At 43.5% G+C, this 12159-nt stretch overlaps 1 long non-coding RNA gene across 8 annotated transcripts in view; it reads right to left on the reverse strand.

The window, feature by feature from the left end:
* Positions 1 to 12159, reverse strand: part of LOC122174105 (uncharacterized) — a 167431-nt gene that overhangs the window by 13315 nt on the left and 141957 nt on the right. For 6 of the 8 annotated variants that reach the window (XR_010588846.1, XR_010588850.1, XR_010588848.1 and 3 more), the window contains 2 exons: positions 11157 to 11258; positions 9635 to 9937 (listed from right to left, as the gene is read on the reverse strand). The exons of 1 other annotated variant lie outside the window; for it this stretch is intronic. This is a non-coding gene — a long non-coding RNA (uncharacterized LOC122174105). The remainder of the gene's footprint in view (positions 1 to 9634; positions 9938 to 11156; positions 11259 to 12159) is intronic. One more of the 8 variants, XR_010588852.1, reaches the window with a different exon arrangement.

Here is a 12159-nt window from a genome sequence, read left to right on the forward strand (position 1 = left end):
GATAGAATCACAGAATATCAGGGTTGGAAGGGACCTCAGGAGGTCATCTAGTCCAACCCTCTGTTCAAAGCAGGACCAATCCCCAGACAGATTTTTCCCCCAGATCTGTAAATGGCCCCCCCAAGGATTGAACTCACAACCCTGGGTTTAGCAGGCCAATGCTCAAACCACTGAGCTATCCCTCCCCCAATCAGGGTGGATGTAGTCCACTCCCAATAATAGATGAGGAGGTGTCAATTCCAGGAGAGGAAAAGCTGCTTCTGTAATGAGCCAGCCATTCCCAGTCCCTATTCAAGCCCAGATTAATGGTGTTAAATTTGCAAATGAATTTTAGTTCTGCTGTTTCTCTTTGAAGTCTGTTTCTGAAGTTTTTTTGTTCAATGATAGTGACTTTTAAATCTGTAATAGAATGACGAGGGAGATTGAAGTGTTCACTTACTGGCTTTTGTATTTTACCATTCCTGATGTCTGATTTGTGTCCATTTATTCTTTTGCGGAGGGACTGTCCGGTTTGGCCAATGTACATGGCAGAGGGGCATTGCTGGCACATGATGGCATATATAACATTAGTAGATGTGCAGGTGAATGAGCCCTTGATGGTGTGGCTGATGTGGTTGGGTCCTCTGATGGTGTCGCCAGAGTAGATATGGGGACAGAGTAGGCAATGAGAGATTGAGCTCTCAAAACTGGAGACTCTCATACAATACCAACATTCCACACAAACTTCCACGTGGCTGGACTTTACAAAAATGAGACAAGCCATTTACAATGCACACTTCAGTTCTCTACAGAGGAAAAAGGACAGTAAGCTATCTAAACTCCTACCTGCCACAGGGGGCTACAACAGTGGTACCCTCAACTCATCTAACAACATTGTCAATCTTTCCAACCACACACTTAGCCCACCAGAAGAGTCTTTCCTATCTCGGGGACTCTCTTTCTGTCCCACCATCCCCACAAACATGATACAGTTCTGCGGTGATCTGGAAGCCTACTTTCGTCGTCTCCGACTCAAGGAATATTTTCAACGCACCACTGAACAGTGCACTGACCCACAGGAACCCTCCTACCAACACTACAAGAAGAACTCTGTGTGGACTCCTCCTGACGGTCGAAATGACAGACTGGACCTCTACATAGAGTGCTTCCGCAGATGTGCACAGGCTGAAATTGTGGACAAACAACATCACTTGTCCCATAACTTCAGCCGTACAGAACGCAATGCCATCCACAGCCTCAGAAACAACTCTGACATTATCATCAAAGGGGCTGACAAAGGAGGTGCTGTAGTCATAATGAACAGGTCAGATTATGAACAGGAGGCTGCCAGGCAACTCTCCAAGATCACATTCTACAGGCCACTATCCTCTGATCCCACTAAGGAATACCAAAAGAAACTACACCATCTGCTCAAGAAATTCCCAGCTACAGTACGGGAACAAATCTACATGGACACACACCCAGAACCCCGACCAGGGGTATTCTATCTGCCACCCAAGATCCATAAACTCGGAAACCCTGGACGCCCCATCATCTCAGGCATTGGCGCTCTTACAGCAGGATTATCTGGCTATTTGGACTCTCTCCTCAGACCCTACGCTACCAGCACTCCCAGCTATCTTCGAGACACCACCAACTTCCTGAGGAAACTACAATGCATTGGTGTTCTTCCTGAAAACACCATCTTGGCCACCATGGATGTAGAAGCACTTTACACCAATATTCCACATGAGGATGGACTACAAGCTGTCAGGAATAGTAACCCTGATGAGGCCACCGCACACCTGGTGGCTGAGCTTTGTGACTTTGTCCTCACCCACAACCACTTCAGATTTGGGGACAACTTATACCTTCAAGTCAGTGGCACTGCTATGGGTACCCGCATGGCCCCACAGTATGCCAACATTTTTATGGCTGACTTAGAACAATGCTTCCTCAGTTCTCGTCCCCTAGTGCCCTTCCTCTACTTGCGCTACATTGATGACATCTTCATCATATGGACCCACAGAAAGGAGGCCCTTGAAGAATTCCACCTGGACTTCAACAATTTCCACCCCACCATCAACCTCAGCCTGGACCAATCCACCCAAGAGATCCACTTCCTGGACACTAGAGTGCAAATAAGGGATGGTCACATAAACACCACCCTATACCAGAAACCTACTGATCTCTATACGTACCTACATGCCTCCAGCTTCCATCCAAGACACATCACACGATCCATTGTCTACAGCCAAGCCCTAAGATACAACCGAATTTGCTCCAACCCCTCAGACAGAGACAAACACCTACAAGATCTTTATCAAGCATTCTTAAAACTACAATACCCACCTGGGGAAGTGAGGAAACAGATTGACAGAGCAAGACGGGTACTCAGAAATCACCTACTACAGGACAGGCCCAACAAGGACAATAACAGAACACCACTGGCCATCACATACAGCCCCCAGCTAAAACCTCTCCTGCACATTATCCACGATCTACAACCTATCCTGGAAAATGATCCCTCACTCTCACAGACCTTGGGAGGCAGGCCAGTCCTCGCTTACAGACAACCCCCCCAATCTGAAGCAAATACTCACCAGCAACTACACACCACACCACAGAAACACCAATCCCTGTAGCAAACCTCGTTGCCTACTCTGTCCCCATATCTACTCTGGCGACACCATCAGAGGACCTAACCACATCAGCCACACCATCAAGGGCTCATTCACCTGCACATCTACTAATGTTATATATGCCATCATGTGCCAGCAATGCCCCTCTGCCATGTACATTGGCCAAACCGGACAGTCCCTCCGCAAAAGAATAAATGGACACAAATCGGACATCAGGAATGGTAACATACAAAAGTCAGTAAGTGAACACTTCAATCTCCCTCGTCATTCTATTACAGATTTAAAAGTCACTATCATTGAACAAAAAAACTTCAGAAACAGACTTCAAAGAGAAACAGCAGAACTAAAATTCATTTGCAAATTTAACACCATTATCTGGGCTTGAATAGGGACTGGGAATGGCTGGCTCATTACAGAAGCAGCTTTTCCTCTCCTGAAATTGACACCTCCTCATCTAAAGCCACCCTGATTGAATTGGCCCTGTCAACACCGGTTCTCCACTTGCGAAATAACTCCCTTCTCTCCATATGTCAGTATTAATGCCTGCATCTGTAACTTTCACTCTATGCATCTGAAGAAGTGAGGTTTTTACCCACGAAAGCTTATGCCCAAATAAATCGGTTAGTCTTTAAGGTGCCACCAGACTCCTTGTTGTTTTTGTAGATACAGACTAACACGGCTACCCCCTGATACTTAAAGAGCAGCTAGAAGCCTCACGCCCTGGAAGTTGCACTACATATATTATTGCCCCTTGGCTGAGCAGTTAGGCAATATTCGAGGTTTTGCCCTGTATTTCCATTAAGAGGAGTTAATTATGTGTGTCGGGTATATTGTTTGGTATAATCCTGTTTGTTTACACAGAACATTCACAAAGTCCAGTTTCCCGGAACACAATAAAAACAGACAACAGCAGACAGTTTCCTTGCTCGCAGTTTCCAAGCTTGTCTTTCCACTGAGCTCCCAAGGAGCTCTGTGTCTCCCCACCACGCTAATAACTGTTTCTCTTGCTTTCTACCCATGTTTTGCTTTCTGCCTCTCACACACCTAGATACAGCCAAACAATCCCTTAGTCCCTGCATTTGTAACCAGTCCCAGGGAAACTCCTCGTATTCTCCTTAGGTTAGTTCTTCCCATGCAGTCCAGAGCCTTGGCATAAAAAGGGACTTAATTGTTTCTTCTCTTTAGCCTGAATGAAGGGTGCTTAGCCCATCCGTCAACATTAACCAGGTCTGTGATTCTCTAAGGATCAAAGACCCACTTAACACTTTTCAGCATAACAATATTGTGGTGGCTGGTAAATAAAGTCTCTCATTTTATGTGTGTGTATGTATTCTATATATTACACATACAAGTGTGTATATTATATGATGACATGAAATTAAATATATTTCTTGACATTATACAAATGTCATTATATAAATATGACTTTATTCCTCACCAGATCTCACAATCCAGCTGCTTTGAGAAACACTAAATTCCCTTTTTTTAAAAATTCACAAAAGAAATCCACTCTGTGGACCAAAGTTTGAGATAAGGGTGTCTTGGTTGTCTCTAAAAAAAACTTGCATGTGCACACTTTGCACATGCAAACCGCATATTTGTGCACAGATATGTGAAGAAGATATGTTATCTAAATTCCCATTTCCATGTATAAATATAAATATTGCAAGAAAGTACATTCAGGCACATTTTTGTGGCCTAACTTACTTGTTTAAGTTGTTGAACACACACAGTTACCCTGGACTTCAGTGGGACCTGAATTTCTCTGCTCTTCTTAGAATCAGGCCTATTCTTTTGTTTGACAAGTCATTCTAAGTGCTATGAATTGTGAAAACAAAAGGTGAACAACCCTAGAGAAAATTCCACCTGTGCTTGTACACTGTAGTAAGGGAGGAACTAAAATACAAACAGGCAGTTCTTAGAATTGATTTGTTACAATTCCTTTAGTGGTACAGTGTCTTCTAATAGTTACTATGAGACAGAAGAGTTGATAGATGATTTCCTTTTTTAAACCAATGTTTGCTTGCAGGTCAGACCTATACGCACATGCAAACAAAAACAGGCTAGGCTGACGTGCTTTATTCATCTGCATTGTTCTGCATCAGTATGTTCCAGGATGTCTATTATTGAGCTTTGTTAAGTAGGACAAATGTTGCCCAACATGGTACAACTTTGGGTCAAGTTTGCTATGCTAGCCAGGTTTTGTTTTTAATGATTAAATTAATGTATCTTCAAATATTGACTGAGGGAGTAGAGCAGGAAGGGTGTTTAACTCATTGCTAGAGAATGAGATTAGGAATTACGGGAGCATCTCCAACTTGTATCTGTGCAGAGGACAAAATTATTTCCTGGGGATAATATTAGCAGGCAGTATTTTCAAACAGTAATATTAAATCAGTCCATTGCACTGAACCTAAATGAGAGGTAAAAAGGCATCCTTTAAAAAGTGGAAGTTAAATCCTAGTGAGGAAAATAGAAAGGACCATAAACTCTGGCAAATGAAGTGTAAAAATATAATTAGGAAGACCAAAAAATAATTTGAAGAACAGCGACCCAAAGACTCAAAAAGTAATATCAATTTTTTTTTTTTAAGTACATCAGAAGCAGGACTCCTGCTAAACAACCAGTGAGGCCACTGGACGATTGAGATGCTAAAGGAGCACTCAGGATGATAAGGCCATTGCAGAGAAACTAAATGAATTCTTTGCATCAGTCTTCATGGCTGAGGATGTGAGGGAGATTCCCAAACCTGAGCCATTCTTTTTAGGTGACAAATCTGAGGAACTGTCCCAGATTGAGTTGTCATTAGAGGAGGTTTGGAACAAATTGATAAACTAAACAGTAATAAATCACCAGGACCAGATGGTATTCACCCATGAGTTCTGAAGGAGTTCAAATGTGAACTACTAACTGTAGTCTGTAACCTAGCATTTAAATCAGCTTCTGTACCAAATGACTGGAAGATAGCTAATATGACATCATTTTTTTAAAAAGGGCTCCAGACGTGATCCCGGCAATTACAGGCTGGTAAGCCTGACTTCAGTACCGGGCAAACTGGTTGAAACAAGAACAAAATTGTCAGACACATAGATGAACATAATTTGTTGGGGAAAAGTCAACATAATTTTTGTTAAGGGAAATCATGCCTCACCAGTCTGCAAGAATTTTTGAGGGGGGTCAACGAGCATGTGGACAAAGGGGACCCAGTGGATATAGTGTACTTAGATTTTCAGAAAGCCTTTGACAAGGTCCCTCACCAAGGGCTCTTAAGCAAAGTAAGTTCTCACGGGATAAGATGGAAGGTCCTCTCATGGCTTGGTAACTGGTTAAAAGATAGGAAGCAAAGGGTAGGAAGAAATGGTCAGTTTTCATAATGGAGAGAGGTAAATAGTGGTGTCCTCCAGGGCTCTGTACTGGGACTGGTCCCATTCAACATATTCATAAATGATCTGGAAAAAGGGGTAGACAGCGAGGTGGCAAAATTTGCAGATGAAACAAAACTGCTCCAGACAGTTAAGTCCCAGGCAGACTGCGAAGAGTTACAAAGGGATCTCACAAAACTGGGTGACTGGGCAACAAAATGTCAGATGAAATTCAATGTTGATAAATGCAAAGTAATGCACATTGGAAAACATAATCCCAACTATACATATGAAATGACGACAAATTAGCTGTTGCCACTCAAGAAAGAGATCTTGGAGTCATTGTGGGTAGTTCTCTGAAAACATCCACTCAATGTGTGGCGGCAGTCAAAAAAACAAACAGAACGTTGGGCACTATTAAGAAAGGGATAGATAATCAGACAAAAAATATATTACCTCTATATAAATCCATGGTGCTCCCACATCTTGAATACTGCATTCTGATGTGGTCGCCCCATCTCAAAAAAGATATATTGGAATTCGGAAAGGTTTAGAAAAGGGCAACAAAAATGCTTAGGGGTATGGAACGGCTTCCATATGAGGCGAGATTAATAAGATTGGGACTTTTCAGCTTGGAAAAGAGATGACTAAGGGGGGATATGACTGAGGTCTATAAAATCATGACTGGTGTGGAGAAAGTAAATAAAAAAGTAAAGAAAGTCTCATAACACAAGAACTAGGGGTCACCAAATGAAATTAATAGGCAGCAGGTTTAAAACAAACAAAAGGAAGTATTTCTTCACACAATGCACAGTCAACCTGTGGAACTCTTTGCCAGAGGATGTTGTGAAGGCCAAGACTATAACAGGGTTCAAAAAAGAACTAGATAAATTCATGGAGGATAGGTCCATCAGTGGCTATTAGCCAGAATGGGCAGGGATGGTGACCCTAGCCTCTGTTGTCCAAAGCTGGGAATGAGCGACAGGGAATGAATCACTTGATGATTACCTGTTCATTCCCTCTGGGGCATCCGGAATTGGCCACTGTCAGAAGACAGGATACTGTACTAAATGGACCTTTGGGCTGACCCAGCATAGCCATTCTTATGTTCTAAAATTTGCTGGTAGGCTAGATACACAGATAAAGTAGCCTTCTGAATTACTTGCAAATGACCCTAACAACTACATTTCAAGATGCCAATTATTATTAACTTGTGTTTGCATCTTATTCAGCATATTAATTCAATTTTTTTTAAATATGTACATATGCATCTGAATGAGATTTGTCTTGAGTGGCAGTGGAGACAGCCAAAAGGGGAGATGTAAGAAGGGATTTGAAAGAGGAGCTGCATGACATTAGGAGCAGTGAGGTCAATCCAGGTGTAGAAAATCCAGATATACATGTATATGGCCCTAATCCAGCAAAGCAATTTAAACCCATGCTTAACTTTAAGCACGAGTAGTCCCATTGGCTACAATAGGACTATTCATGCTTCTAAAGTTTACGCGCAGGCGTAAAACATTTGCTAGAATAGGGCCTATACATCCCCATAAAACCCAAGTTCAGTGATGCACACAAGATCTGGCCTCTGTGAAAGGAAAGGAACAAACAAACATTTCACAGCCCAATTATAAAATGTTTCAGAGTGCTGACAATTTTTAAGCCAAACCTTTTATAGAGTGTATAAACCAGTGGGCCATCTCACTGGCCAGTGCATCAAATAAAGCTCCCAGCTGCAGGGCCGACTCCAGCATTTCTGCCGCCCCAAGCAAAAAAAAAAAAAAAGCTGCAATCAGCGGCGGCAATTGGAAAAAAAAAAAAAAGCCGCGATCGGCAGCGTCAGTTCAGCAGCAGGTCCTTTGCTCCTAGAGGGAGTGAGGGACCTGCCGCCCCTGAATTGCCACAGGTGCCGCCCCTCTCCCTTGGCCGCCCCAAGCACCTGCTTGTTAAGCTGGTGCCTGGAGCCGGCCCTGCCCAGCTGTGGCAGAATACATCTCTTTCTTTCTTCAGTGATGGGTTTATTTCTCAACACCAGAACTGCCCAACATAAATCAAACAGTTAAACTAGGCCTTTTTCTTTTGTCCCGGATAGGCTCCTGCAGAAGACCAATCTGGCCCGCAGTAGCTCTCGCTTCCCACTAAAGCAGCTGGTTGGGGGGTTTGTTTGTTTGTTTGTTTAAGGATCAGGTGACTTGCATTCTCTCATCTGATCCCTGGCCTCAAACCAATCACCTGGGATGTAGTTAAATTAGGTAAGGCTAAGATTTTGTCACAGATATTTTTAGTAAAGTCACAGACAGGTCACAGGCAATAATGAAAAATTCACAGAAGCCAATGACCTGTCCCTGACTTTTACTAAAAATATCCATGACACAATGAGGAGCATAGGCAGCTGCCCCAGGGCCAGTGATTTAAAAGGGCTTGGGGCTCCCGGCCGCCACTACTGTGGCAACGGCTGGAGCCCCGGTCCCTTTAAAATCACCGCCGGAGTCCCGGGTGACACGGGCCAGGCAGCGCAGATGGGCTGGCTGGAGAAGGCTGACTCCCAGCCCCACCCTTTCTATCCGAGGCCCCGCCCCTTCCAGGGGCCAGTAGCCAGGCCCCTGTACTGGTAAGTGTTTCATATTACTTTCACCCCTGATTGGGTATCATATGATATAAAAGAGAACAGATTTCAGATAATGTGCTATTTTACTCCTAACTTCCTATGCATAACTAAAGAGGGAAGTTTAGTATATATTAGTAAAGTTATTGAAATTTTGTAACTTACCTTTGCAAGTCACCTTTAAGAACAGCACTGTGTTATTCAATCAAAATATTGTTCCCAGTTCTTTACAATGGAGTATCATGCCAATATGTAACAACTATAATACAACTTTGTACCAGTTTTGCACATTAGTTTGCACAATTTATACAGGAAAAAAAAACAAAGTAGTTTGATTCTCATCTCACTTAAACTGACATAAAAAAGGAGTAACTCCATGGAAATCAAAGGAGTAAAATGGTGTAAAAGTGATGTGAGAACAGTCAGGCCCAAGGTCACCAAAGCAGGACAATGAAAAGTAATTTTACCTTGGATTATCATTGAAGGGTAGACAAAAAATATACAGCAAATCAAAATATTATAACCAGTATCACTGAACAATTAAGTAAGTCATAGCAGGAAAGATCTTCAAACACTAGCTCAATTAAAGAAAAGCTTAAATTATTGTGACCCTTGCTCTTGTGTATACAAGTCATGACAAATTGTATTTCACAATAATGAGAGTTTTAGGACTGCAGGTAAATGTGTTAACTTGTTTTACTTAGGTTATGTTATCTTCTATAATGTATTTTATATACAAAGAACTCTTGTACCACAAGTGCTTGTAAATTAGCCTGCAGCCTCTATTCTGTGAGCAGACAAGAGGTTTTCAGAGGGTAATCTTGCTGTCTTACCCACACACACATGAATCAAACACCACAGCCAAAGCACTTTCTTGCCGAGTTTTACTTTACAGCAGGCAATCATGGGAGCTTTCAAAATATTTTTTGTTTCTAAGTGCAAGGCAAATAGAAGCATGTTGGTCTCAGCGGCCACGTATTCCTCCAACACTGCTGTCCCTCCAGCTTTGATGCAGACAAGGAAGGGAATGCAAATAGTTTGCTTACCAGAAGCTTCACGTACAGGAAATGGCCGTGAGGTTTCCTCAGCCTGTTAGCTGTTACCTTTACTGGAAAGCCTTTGGGGGGGTGGGGGAAAACACAGGTAGGAGGAGTCACCACTGCTGCTGCAGCCTGGGCAGAATCTTGTGGTGAGGCAGAGGATGAAATTTCTTTGCAGAGCAAATGCTTTTTCCCTGAAGTGCATGGTTATCAGTCTCAAGATGATCAATCTCAAGATGTAAAGGCTCCTCCTATGTACATTCTAGGAATTCAGCATCAGTTTCTGCCAGTGACAGAAGGCCTGTCAGCCTGCAAAAAGGCAAAAAAAACCTCTGAGTGTGTGGGATAATAGTAAGAGAGGAAGTTGCAAGACGTTAAAGTCAGCTTCAAGTACCATTCGGTAGGGGAAGGACTAGCTGTGGCAGCAGAGTACTGACTAATTTCTTTCCCCTGAGAAATTCAGGAAAGAAATACATCACTCAAATGCCAGTATTTAATCAGGACAGGAGCCAAGAGCACTGTGAAGGCAGCATGCTCAGCCCCAGCAGGAAAAGGCTCACAGAGCTAAACAGCAAACCCTCGACTCAATTTCTGGAGTGAAGGTGACAGACGCTGAAGAGAGTCCTGTGCCACAATGATGATTTCTGTCCAGAATCTTGAGGGGGGGGGAGAAAATGGGGGCTCCTCAGGGCTCCAGCAGGGATGTGAAAGACCCCTCCCCCACCCACTCCCACAAGTCTGTCAAGATTCTGCTTCTTAGGCTTGGTCTACACTACCCCCCTAATTCGAACTAAGGTACGCAACTTCAGCTACGTGAATAACGTAGCTGAAGTCGAAGTACCTTAGTTCGAACTTACCTTGGTCCACACTCGGCAGGCAGGCTCCCCCGTCGACTCCGCGGTACTCCTCTCGCCGAGCTGGAGTACCGCAGTCGACGGCGAGCACTTCCGGGTACGACTAATCGCGTCCAGACTAGACGCGATAAGTCGAACCCAGAAGTTCGATTGCCAGCCGCCGAACTAGCGGGTAAGTGTAGCCAAGGCCCTAGAGAGAGCAAACATCAACAAATAAAAGAATTTGGGGAGTGAGAAAATCAAATAGTGTGAAGTCATAGAGCTAGTCTACATTAGTAGCGCTACAATGGCGCCACTGCAACGTGTCTGGTGAAGATGCTCTATGCTGACAGCCCTCCCCTTGGCAAAAATAAAACCATCTCCGTGAGAGGCGGTAGCAATGTCGGTGGGAGAAGCTCTCCTGCTGACATAGTGCTGTCCACACTGGCGCTTAGGTCAGTGTAATTTACATTGCTTGGTGGGGAGGGGTGTGTGGCTTATTCCCACCCCTGAGGGACATACATTATGCCAACACAGCCTGTCGTGTGGACAAGCCCATAGAGCTTAACACTGACATACATAGAGGCTTTGGTGACAGTGAGAATAAGTTAGCCTTGGGCAAGTTTCTTCCGTTCTCTCCCTCCTACTCCCACACATATTAAAAACAATTGAACTATCTTTTGAGCTTATAGTACCTCAGGGGAGGTGATGCTCTTCTTAGTGAGGTAAGCAAAGGTTATTATTCTTGACAGTCACCCAGACTGAGGCACACAGGAGATTTGTCATGTCACAGAACACTGGTGAGAAATCAGAGAATGTCACTGTCAATAGGGGGCCCAGGGGTTCATGGAGGGGATCTCAGGTCCTAGCCCACCTACCTGAGACACCCCCTTGCTTCTGATCAGCACAAACCCCCTCTGAGGAGGCAGAAGGTGACCCCAGGAATGGACATGGCTCTCAGCAATAAAACAAAGCTTTTATCCAAGCAGGGCAAGCCCTTAGCCCATTTCAGGGGGTAATACCAAGAGGAGACCCCTCAGGCAAGTTACATATGCATGTTCCTCAGCAGTAATAAAATATCCCAGTTCCCAATCCTAAATATACAGATTAAAGCTCTCTGACTCAATTAATAGTTCCAGTAGCCCAAGCCCACCCTCTATCCCCTGCTTACTAAGTGCCAATCCTTTGCTGCAGTCACTGATGTTAGAGAGTGCTGCAAAATCATTGAGGGTTGATTTCCATTGAAAGAGTTGTCAAAATCATAACATTACCAGGGAACCTTTCAATTTCAACCAGAAAAATTCCAACTAACTCTACAGCAAAGGGTTTCTGTTGCTCTACTCTGACTGCAGAAAAGCATGCTACTGTGCCCATCCAGGTTTGTGATGTGTTTGGTCCTCTGTGTGCTTGGGGATGAAACAATGAAAGGTTCCACACACCTTTCTCTAATCCTGCACCATTGTGCAGCACAATAAAGAATTTTTAGGAGCAAAAATCTAATTCGAAGTGGAATGGTTTTTTTTTTTTTAAAAGTGCATGTTTTGTTAAGCAATATAAGATGGAAACACGACTGGGGCATAGTTAAGGTTGCTTGAACACACTTACCAACTTCATAGCAGGGTAGTTTCTCTGCTTTCTTACATGCTTTGATCAGCAGTGAAATAGTTAATAATGTTGACCTTAAAAATATCATCACTG

This window comes from Chrysemys picta, chromosome 6 (assembly GCF_011386835.1).
Source record: "Chrysemys picta bellii isolate R12L10 chromosome 6, ASM1138683v2, whole genome shotgun sequence".
Taxonomy (NCBI): Eukaryota; Metazoa; Chordata; order Testudines; family Emydidae; genus Chrysemys; species Chrysemys picta.